This window comes from Lynx canadensis, chromosome A1 (assembly GCF_007474595.2).
Source record: "Lynx canadensis isolate LIC74 chromosome A1, mLynCan4.pri.v2, whole genome shotgun sequence".
NCBI classification, from domain to species: domain Eukaryota; kingdom Metazoa; phylum Chordata; class Mammalia; order Carnivora; family Felidae; genus Lynx; species Lynx canadensis.
In genome coordinates this window covers 153,180,490-153,192,305 of record NC_044303.2, presented here as the reverse complement: position 1 = coordinate 153,192,305, position 11,816 = coordinate 153,180,490, and positions in this window count along the sequence as shown.

Sequence of the window (11,816 nt, the reverse complement as noted above, 5' to 3'; positions counted from 1 at the left end):
TGTTTCTCCACCACTTTTGCCTAGAGGTGGGAGAGGTAGAAGGCAAAGCACAAAGACAGCTCTCTCCAAAAAAATTCTCACTACAGGCCTCAAGACCAATCTCCTAGCCTTATATACCCTGAAGGTAGGTATTGAATTAAGAATCTTTAAGTTGCATGGGGTGCCTGGGTGGTTCAGATGTGAAGCATCCTACTTCAGCTCAGGTCATGATCTCAAGATCCGTGCATGAGTTCCAGCCCCGCATCAGGCTCTGTGCTGACAGCTTGGAGCCTGGAGCCTGCTTTGGATTCTGTGACTCCCTCTCTCTCTCTGTCTCCTCCCCCTGCTTGCTCTCTGTCTCTTTCTCTCTCTCTCGAAAAATAAATAAGAACATTTAAAAAAAATTTTAAAAAGAGTCTTTAAGTTGGTTATCAGTCTCTTTACAATGTAGTAAATGGTTAATCTTGCAGATTTGGAACCACTGAGTTCAGAACTCTGCTCTACTATTGCTAAGTGACCTTAGACAAGACACGTAATGTCCTCAGTGTCCTTATGTACAAAATATTGAAATCTGTAAAAAGTAACAATAGCCACAGCCTAGGTTATTGTTTCTTAAGAAATTTTAATGTTTATTTATTTTTGAGAGACACAGAGTGTGAGTGGGAGAGGGGCAGAGACAGAGAGAGAGGGAGACACAGAATCGTAAACAGGCTCCAGGCACTGAGCTGTCAACACAGAGACCAACTGGGGCTCAAACTCAGGAATGGTGAGATCTTGACCTATGGCCAAAGTCAGATGCTTAACTGACTGATCCACCCAGGTGGCCTTACAGCCTCACTGTTTTAAAAATTAAATACATTAAAAGAGCAGCTCTCGGTTTGGGCTCAGGTCATGATCTCATGGTTTCGTGAGTTTGAGCACCACATCAGGCTTTGGCACCATGACGGTGTGGGATTCTCTCTCTTCCTTTCTCTCTGCCCTTCCCGTGTGTGTGCTCTCTCTCTCAAAATAAATAAACTTAAAAAATTTTTAATTAAATACTTTAAGTACTTAGTTGCCTGGTCATCAATAATGAGCAAACAGACAAGTGTGCCTTTGATCCGATGCACTGAGAAGTACCCAACATCACCAATGTAGGATTCTTGCCCAAAAACATTTACCCTGAATGTATTCATGAGGAAATAATCAAACAAATCCAAATTAAGGTGCACTATGCAAAGTGACTGAAGTCTAGATTTTTCAAAAATATCAGTCACATAAGGCCAAAAACTGAGATGGAAGAGGGGAGCTTGGGAACTCTCTGGGGAAAAAACAAAAAAAAAACCCAAAAAACCACCAAAACTAAAGAGGCGTGACAACTAATTCAACCCAGAAACTTAATTAAATTCTGGGTCTCATTTTAAAATAAATAAATAGGGGCTCCTGGGTGGCTCATTCAATGCAGAGCCTGCTTGGGACTCTCTGTCTGCTTCTCCCCTGCTTGTATTCTCTCTCTCTCTCTCTCCTCTCTCTCTCTCTCTCAAATAAACATTTAAAAAAACATGAAAAATAAATAAATAAATAAGTACAAAAAGGAAACAGATAAAGAACACAATCAGGGCAATCTTGGCTATTTAAATATAAACTGAGTATGTGAGAATAAGATTTATCAGCATTACACTTGGGGTGATGGTTATATTGTGTTTTTGTACAAGTATGTCTTTGTTCTTTGGAGACATATGCTGAGGTATTTGGGGTGAAGATATCTGTAACTTATTCTCAAAATATTCCTCAAAATATTATATTACAAATTAAAATAATAGTGTCATACACATAATAAATCTCTTAGAATAATACCTGGCGCATAATAAATGATTTTGTAAGTGTAAATTACGTATTATTAGCAAAGAAAACTAGACAATAGGAAAAATCTTGTTTAAATTATTATACATTCGTCATTGAATTAATGTACTGAATCATGAATTTCCCCTAAGATCCTCTTCACCTACTGCTCACTTTCTCAACCCCCCAAATACCTGTCTTTCTTTGACTTCCCCACTCCTCCGTTCAAACCATGTCTCCCACTAATAAGCTAGTTTCCAACCTTCTACCTTACATTGTGGTAATATGATTAGAAGGATATTTTTTCGAGTTCTGCTTTAATCTGTACACTTAGGTTCACAATGGACTTATATTAGAAAATCTTTGGACCTTAGAATTCACAATGTAACTTGGCTTAAATAACTTCGAGGCTTATCATATAGCACTGCTTAGGGGTTTCTCAGATTTTTTTCTTCATATTTAAACATTTTTATTCTAGTAATATTGCTGAACTGATTTTTTTGGTCTTTTTTAATTTTATTTTTTATTTTTTTAAATTTACATCCACATTAGTTAGCATATAGTGCAACAATGATTTCAGGAGTAGATTCCTTAATGCCCCTTATCCATTTAGCCCATCCCTCCTCCCACAACCCCTCCAGTAACCCTCAGTTTTGTTTCTCCATATTTATGAGGTCTCTTCTGTTTTGTCCCCCTCCCTATTTTTATATTATTTTTGTTTCCCTTCCTTATGTTCATCTGTTTTGGTCTCTTAAGTCTTCATATGAGTGAAGTCATATGATTTTTTGTCCTTTCTCTGACTAATTTCACTTAGCGTAATACCCTCCAGTTCCATCCACGTAGTTTGCAAATGGCAAGATTTCATTCTTTTGATTGCTGAGTAATACTCCGTTGTGTGTGTGGTGTGTGTGGGTGTGTGTGTGTGTGTGTGTGTGTGTGTGTATACCACATTTTCTTTATCCATTCATCATCGAGGACATTTGGGCTCTTTCCATACTTTGGCTATTGTTGATAGTGCTGCTATAAACATCGGGGTGCATGTGTTCCTTCAAAACAGCACACCTGTATCCCGTGGATAAATGCCTAGTAGTGCAATTGCTGGGTCGTATGGTAGTTCTATTTTAGTTTTTTCAGGAACCTCCATACTGTTTTCCAGAGTGGCTGCACAAGCTTGCATTCCCAAGGGGTTCTCAGATTTTTTAAAGTCAGGACTCCTTTAGTCTCTTAAAAACTGAGGACTCGGGGCGCCTGGGTGGCGCAGTCGGTTAAGCGTCCGACTTCAGCCAGGTCACGATCTCGCGGTCCGTGAGTTCGAGCCCCGCGTCAGGCTCTGGGCTGATGGCTCGGAGCCTGGAGCCTGTTTCCGATTCTGTGTCTCCCTCTCTCTCTGCTCCTCCCCCGTTCATGCTCTGTCTCTCTCTGTCCCAAAAATAAATAACTTTAAAAAAAAAAAACAAAAAAAAAACTGAGGACTCAAGCTTTGGATTATAGTTGTAATAGCTATCAATATTACAGTATTAACAAATCTAAGAATGATTCAAAGTACGTACGTATTCATTCAATTAAAAGTAAACTAATTTCAAGCTAACATCAATAATATATTTTATGAAAACTGTATTTCCCAAAACAAAAATATTTAGTGACATCAGTGCCATCATTTACCATTTTCCAAATTTCTTTGATTACTTATTACAGCTGTATTTGTTTTGTAATCGTGGTTACATACATATAACATAAAACTTACCATCTGTACCATTTGAAAGTATACAATTCAGTGGCGTTTAATATGTTCAGTGTTATGCAACTCTCATGACTACCAGAACATTTTCAGCACTCCAATAGGAAAAACCTGTAGCCCTTAAGTAGTCACTTCCTATTCCTCCCTTCCCCAAGCCCTTGGCAACAACTAATCTGCTTTCTGTCTCTGTGGATTGCCTATTCTGGATATCACATATAAATGGAATCATACAGCATGTGGCCTTTTATGTCTGGCTTCTTTCACTTAGCGTACTGTTTTCAAGGTCCATCCATGTTGGAGCACATAGCAGTACTTTCATTTCTTTTTGTGGCTGAGTAATATTTGATTTACGTATACACGACATCCTGTTTGGAGTGTCTGCGTACACCACATTTTGTTTGGTGTGAAGTGGCATCTCACTGAAGTTTTGTAGTTCTCTAGTGACTAATCCTGTTGAGCATCTTATGCTTGTTGGCCATTCGTATACTGTCTTTGGAGGAATATCTATCTGTTCAAGTCCTTGGCCTATTTTTTCATTGAGTGTCCTTTGTTGTTGAGTTATGAGTTCTTCATATATCCTGTATACTAGACCAGATGTGTGATCTACAAAGATGTTTCTCCTATTCTGCAGGGTGTCTTTTCGCTCTCGTGACAGTGTCCTTGATGCCAAAAGTTTTAGTTTTAACTAAGTCCAATGTATCCTTTCTTTGTTGATTGTGTTTTTGTGTCATATCTTTAGAAATCATGTCAAATTGCAGATCATGAAGGTTTATTACCTATGTCTTTTTAAAAAGGTTTTTATAGTTTTAGCTCTTGTATGTAGGTCTTTGATCCATGTTGAGTTATTTTTTGTACGTGGTGTCAGGTCCAACTTCATTCTTTTGTGTATGGATATCCAGTTGTCCCATCACCATTTGTTGAAGACATTCTTTCTCTATAGAATGGTCTTGGCACTTTTGTCAAAAATCAACCTATCTATAAATTTATTTCTGAGCTCATCATTTTTCTTCCATTGACATAGGTCTTTCCTCATGCCAGTACCAACTGTTTTGATTAGTGTAGTTTTGTAGTAAACGATGAAAGTGTGAACTCTTCAACTTTGCCTCTCCTTTTCAAGATTTTTAAAAAGTTTTTATTTACTTATTTATTGAGAGAGCGAGAGAGAGAGAGAGGGAATGAGTGGGGGCGGCAGAGAGAGAGAGGGAGAGAGAGAGAGAATCCCAAGCCAGCTCCATGCTCATGGAGCCCAACATGGGGCTTTTTCAAGATGTTTTGAGTAGTTGGAATCCTTTGCCTTTGTTATGTATTTTGGATCAGCTTTTCCATTTCTGTTCCAAGTCTGTTAGGATCTTTATAGAGATTGCATTGAAACTATAGATTGCTTTGGGCAATATTGCCATCTTAACAATATTATGTCTTCTAATCCATGAACACAGGATGTCTTTCCATTTATTAATATTCTTTTATTTTCTTTCAGTATTGTTTTATAGTTTTCTGTGAGCAAAGCTACATATTCTTAGTTAAATATATTCTTAATTATTTATTCTTTTTTGGTGCTATTGTAAATGGAATTATTTTCTAAATTTTCTTTTCAGGTTGTTCATTGCTAGTGTATAGAATACCAGAGATTTTATGTGTTGATCTTGTATCCTGCAACTTTGCTAAAGGCACCTATTAACTGTAATGACAGGTGGATTCTTATATTTGCTTTACATTCAATCTGTTTCTATATATGTTTTGGTTGAAGTATATAAAGAATATCCAGACCCTTATAAATATTACATTAAGACAGGGAGAAGGATTTTCATTGGGTTTTCAGATAATTGTGGATATTCACTCTTGATACTATACCAAGACTCAGTAAGTGATAGTTTCTTAAAAGTTAATTGCAATGCGGCATCTGAAGCATATCAAACATTTTTCACTTAGTCACGTTAATATCCTTTGGACTCACACTTCGAATGGATCTTTTATCTGTGCATGATTTTATAACATTGTACATTTGGAAAATATGGTTCTCTGAATTAGGCAGATTTTCCAAGTGTTGACACATTTCATTTGATGGTATTTGAAACACCACCTTATTATCACCATAAATTTTATCACACATTCCTTTCAGCTTTGGGAAAGCCTATAGAGACAATAAAGTTTTCTAAAATCTAATTTTTGCTTGAGATAAAACTTCAGTTTTATCAATGATGGCAAATTCTGTCTTGTTTTCCTTGAAGTAACTGACTTACTCTGTTCATTTTCAAGAAAATGGCTACCATATATCTAATTCTTATTGACCACAGTTCTTCTGCTAATCATTCTTTCTATTAAAAGTTGTGCCCTATGATAAAAATGGGTTGTTCAGCTCCAGAATTAAACAAGGGCATAAGAGCTTTTCCTCCAGACGACCATTGGATTTTAATATGAAGTAAAAGAGATTTATGCATATTTTGCATTTCATCAGAAAGAATAATTTTAAAAAATGTAGTCAAGGGTTGAGATTTAATAATCAAGGAATGTTCTCAAGAAAACTCTTTTTTTAAATGCGTTTGCAGCATTGGGCAATACATGACTACTAATATAGTTTGGTGCTACTGCCTTCATTTATGCTAAAGTTTCTCTATGAGTGCAAATAATGACACAGTGAGCAAGGCAAACAACTTCTTAGAATTATTACAAAAATACTTTTGACCTTGAGGACTTGAAGGAGTCTCAGGAACTGACAAGACCACACTTTGACAAAAAGTGTGGCAGACCAACATTTTGACAATAGTTGGTATGGCTATTGAAATGTCAGTTTTACAGACTGCCTCGACTTCAGAAATATTGAAAGAAGTAGATGTTACCATTCTTATCATAATTTCCTTGATGAAGTTTTCCAATCCCTTAGCAATGCATTTGGGTGCTCTCATTACACACAACCAACCAGGATCAGCAGGCCCTACATCCAGTTCTAATGAAACCAGAATTTTAATGGAATAAAGGGCAGACATTAAGAGAAAGGTGAATATAGTTCATGGAAGGTAGGATAAGGCAGGAAGAAAAAATAATTTACTATAAAGCTTTTGTTTATTCACATCACATTCACTTCCAAACTCTATCCAACCAGTTGCTAAGACTAAATAAAGTAGAAGGGCTGGCATATCTATTTTAGGAGACTAGTTTTAGGTAATGGTTTTTATGGATTTTGCCTTATGAGTAACCACAATATTTTTACACAAAGAATCATTCTTTCTCAAGCTAATGCCTTCTTTTGCATCCCCATTAATTATAAAGCCTATAAAAATTGTTTTTCACAATGCCAAAAAAAAAAACAAAAACCACCCAGGAATTTTCTTTGAGGCCTGGTGTACTAAAATATTTATTTTTCAGGGTGACTGGGTTGCTCAGTCTGTTAAGCGTCTGACTTCAGCTCACGTCATGAATGATCTCGCGGTTCACGAGTTCGAGCCTGTGTTGGGCTCTGTGCTCACAGCACAGACAGCTGAGCTGTCAGTACAGAAGCCTGGAGCTTTCTTTGGATTCCGTGTCTCCCTCTCTCCCTCTGCCCCTCCCTCACTCGTACTGCCTCTGTCTCTCTCTCAAAAATAAATTTAAAAAACAGTAAAAAATGTTTTAAATATTTATTTTTCAATGAAATGAGTGAAATCCGTAAAGCCAAGTATTCATTTACATTATATTATGCTATAGATAACCAAATCTCTAGTACGACCTTAAGGAAAAGGTAATGAAAGGAAAGTTAATTGAGTTTCTATTAATACACATTGATTCTCCTTCAAAATAACAGATTAGATTTATAATTGAAAAGTACTGCAAAGGAAAATAGGTCCTTTTCAAAACAACAAATAAAAATGTTTCAGTGCATTTCTTCTTAGCAGACTGCTCACTGATTAGCATATATTATTGCCAAACACACTATTCTGCATAGAAAGAAAGAAAGGTTTCACTACTCTTGCTATATACCCCACCAAGTAAATCCAAGTGTGAAATACTCTTTGAAGTCAGCAGGCATTCTTTGCTTCAAATAATTCTGAAGGGATTTAGAAGCCAGATAGGATTAAAGCTTGGGAAAAAAAAGGGCGGGGGTGGGTTGGAAGTGGGGTGGGGAACAGCTCAACCTTAACTGTAAATAAATGAAAACATGGTGAAGAGGGAAAAGGAAAACTTTATGAGATCCAACAATTGTTAAGGTGATAAACCTGGCTTATTCAGAATTAATGGTGGGAAAAGAGACCCTAAGGACAGACTCACTAATCAAAGTATGCAAGAAGAAACCAATGAAAAATATCTTTAAAATCAAAATTGCACAACCTCCTAAATTTAGATCCTTTGCAAAAATATTTTTAAACCAAATGTATTTAATCCAAATCAGTTGGATGAATTTGACACTCTTTCTGATTCAAGGCAACCTCCCTCTTGCCTGAGTTACTGCAGTAGCCTAACTGTCTCCCTGCTTCCACCCTAGGCCTCCTAAGTGATCCTTTTCGAAGGTAACTAATGTTCTCCTCTGCTCAAAACCCTCCCATGCATGGTTTCCCATTCTTACTCAGAGTGAAAGTCTGAGTCCTGTAATTGCACACACATTCTCACCCAATTTTGCTCCTTCTTACTTCGTCTCTGCTGCTCTCCCACCTTGTGCAATCCACTTGAGCCCTGATGGTCTTCTTGCCATTTTGCCAATACACAAGCACACTTCCTCCAGGAAAGTGGTACTTACTTGGTTGTTCCCTCTGACTAGCAGGTTCTTCTCCTAGGTACCAACATGGCTCATATACTTTCTTCAGCCCTTTTTAATCAGGCCTTTTCTCACCCACCCTATCACAAACGCAAGTTCCCCTCACCTAGAACACTCCAACATCCTTCCCTACTAAATTTTCCCCATTCATTTATCACCATCCAACGTACCAGTGTTTCATTTATTCGTCTTATTCTTCTCTGTCTTCTACCACAAAAATATAAGCTCCATGAGAGCAATGATTTGGACTTGTTTGGGCACATATTCCCAGGGCTTAAAACAGTACCTTAAACACAGTAGGTTACGTAATTAATATTTGTCAAGTAAATAGATGTAATTTCTGTCTATACTGTCAGATAAGCACTACTTCAGTTTACTGCTCTATGATTCTTTTTAATTTTAATTTTATTATTATTTTTTAATTTTGGAGAGAGAGAGCACAAAAGCTGAGGAGAGGGACAAAGAGAGAGAGAGAGAGAGAGAGAGAGAGAGAATCTCAAGCAGGCTCCACACCCAGTATAGGAGCCCAATGTGGGGCTTGATGATCCCATGACCCTGGGATCATGAACTGAGCCAAAATCAAGAGTGGGATGCTTAACAAACTGAGTCACCCAGATGCCCCTGTTCTATGATTCTTTATATGGGAATGAAAGTTTTGCTTTTGAACCTCTAGTTTGGTTTTTCAGGTATTGTTGGTCAAGCTGACAATTGTCAAGAAGTGGTCTCTACCCACTGGGAGAGAAGCAGACTAGAATGGAAAGACATTGTTGCCTCTTCAATTCTCCCCTTTTGTTTCCTACCCCCTAATCTTCCTGACTCCATGAGCACACTATTGAAACATCTAAGAAATCTAACTGGATGTCCACCATCTGGACTCTATTTTGACTTACTCTCCACTTTGGATAATCACCTTTTGCTCTCACCCAATTCCATAGACTGGTTTATCCTTTTAATGTTTTCTTTTGGTGAAGTGGGCTTAATTGAATTCTGTCTGACCATTTAGGTCTTTGGAGGAGTAGGCACAATAGCAAGCTTCTAGGTTACAGCTTCTAGGGCATTCACCTGCACCAATTTACTTATGTAACCATAGAGATTGTAAAGATTATGGGAAACAAGCATTTAGTTACAGTCTATTGAATTATAAACACACAACCCTTCATTTTTATATTACCAACTACTTAGCTAATGAACTTAAGAACAGTATTTGTGAGACTAGTTTTCATATAGTAATGCCTGTATGGACAGAGGGATTGGAATGCTTGTTTTCTTTCTTTCTTTTTTTAATGTTTATTTTTGAGAGAGAGACAGAGAGACAGAGAGTGAGTGGGGGAGGGGCAGAGAGAGAGGGAGGCACAGAATCCAAAGCACGCTTCAGGCTCTGAGCTCTCAGCACAGAACCAAACATGGACCTCAAACTCACGAACAGTGAGATCATGACCTGAGCTGAAGTCAGGTGCCTAAGTGACTGAGCTACCCAGGTGCCCCAGAATGCTTGTTTTCAAGTCATATTTAATATTCCTGAATTACTTACTAACATGTATAAGCAACTCTGGATTCATGAAGTACCCTTGACTCTTCTTTTAACTGCATTATGGCAGAGCTGTGATTATAATAACCACTATGTTTAAAAAAAAAAATTTAATGTTTCTTTGTTTTTGAGAGAGAGAGAGCAAGAGAGAGCCAGTAGGGAAGGGGCAGAGGGAGAAGGAGACACAGAATTAGAATCAGGTTCCAGGCTCTGAGCTGTCAGCACAGAGCCCTATGGGAGAGGGGGATGCTCAAACCCACAAACTGTGAGATCAAGACCTGAGCTGAAGTCAGATGCTTAACCGATTGAGCCACCTTGGCACCCCGATAATCACTATATTTTAAAATCATAGGGTGCATGGCAACTAGAAAGGTCATCTGGTTCATCTCTAGCAAAACATATCTAAATCATGCGCTTTGTTTTTTCTCCAAGACTTCTAGAGAAGAGACACAATATTTTCTCTCTATATGGATTTTATATATACAGATTCAAATATATGTATACACACACACACACACACACACACACACACACACACACACAAACCACCACCACCACATATATACATAATGATGAGAGACGAGGGGATTTTTTTTAAGTTTCATCCCAGAATATAGTTTTAAATTCATCTGAGTTGAAGTATTTCCTTAGTGTACAGAGGTCTTTTTCAGATTTGCTTCTAGAAAGTAGAATTAAAAAGAAAGGTTGATAAAAGGACATAGGAAGGAGCAGACAGTAAAAGCAGGGATGAAAGAAATCTGCCAGAGAGAAATAAAAAAAAAAAAAAGAAGTAAAAATAATTCAATGTTCTGTTACCTTTCATTTATTTTTATTTACTTTTTTAAAAGTCTCCTTTAAAAAAAAAAGTTTGTTTTGTGACAGAGCAAGAGCACGAGTCGGGGAGGGGCAGAGAGAGAGAGAGGGAGAGAGAGAATCCCAAGCAGGCTCCACACTATGAACACAGAGCCCAATACGGGGCTCGAACCTATGAAGTGTGAGAACATGACCTGAGCTGAAACTAAGAACTGGACACTAACCAATTGAGCCACTCAGGTGCCCTGCCTTTCATTAATTTTTTTTTTTAACATTTATTCATTTTTGAGAGACAGAGAGTGAGCAGGGGATGGACAGAAAGAGAGAGGGAGACACAGAATCTGAAGCAGGTTTCTGGCTCTGAGCTGTCAGCACAGAGCCTGACACGGAGTTCGAACCTACGAACAGAGAGATCATGACCTGAGCCAAAGTCGGATGCTTAACCGACTGAGCCACCCAGGTGCCCCTCATTTTTTGATTACTAAGGGACTTGATCTGGTTCTTTTCTCCAGGCACTTATTATTTGAAAATAAAAGTACAAACAGACTCTGGAGTGATTAAGAGTTGGATGGTTGATTATTGGTTAAATGTAGATAAAACAAGTCCAGTTATTCAATAATAAAATGTGTTCAGTCTTATATTGTTTAATAAAATAAAATCACGTGGTAATAAAAATTTAATCTATATAGAGAGGGCTAAGAAGAAAAGGCAGAGTCTTCTATTCTCCTGCCACATCTAATCCTTTTTAACCACTGTTCAAAATTCCTTCCATAACATTCCAGAAAGAAAGATTAAATGTATCTCCCTGCATAGATACATGAATGTGTGTGTGTGTATGTGGGGGGGGGGGGCGGATATACATATAAATTCTATTCCAAAGGAATAACATCATACCTCTTATATGTAACTTACCTTTTTCTCTTTAAAATACATTTTGGAGATTTTTCCACGTGCCTAGACATGGAAGCTTTGTGAGTAAGGAAACAGTCTTCTTAAACACTGTATCCCCAATGGCTTGAATAAAGGTCTTGCATATACTTTTCCTCTAATGAAAATCTGTTAGGTAAATGAAGAAATAAATCAGAAAATATAGATTAATTGCATTTGTTGGAGTTAAACATTAAAAGCATAACATTACAATATTCTGATATATAAACGTATCAGAAGTATCCAGTCTGCTACTGATGAACATTTAGAATATTTTCAGATTT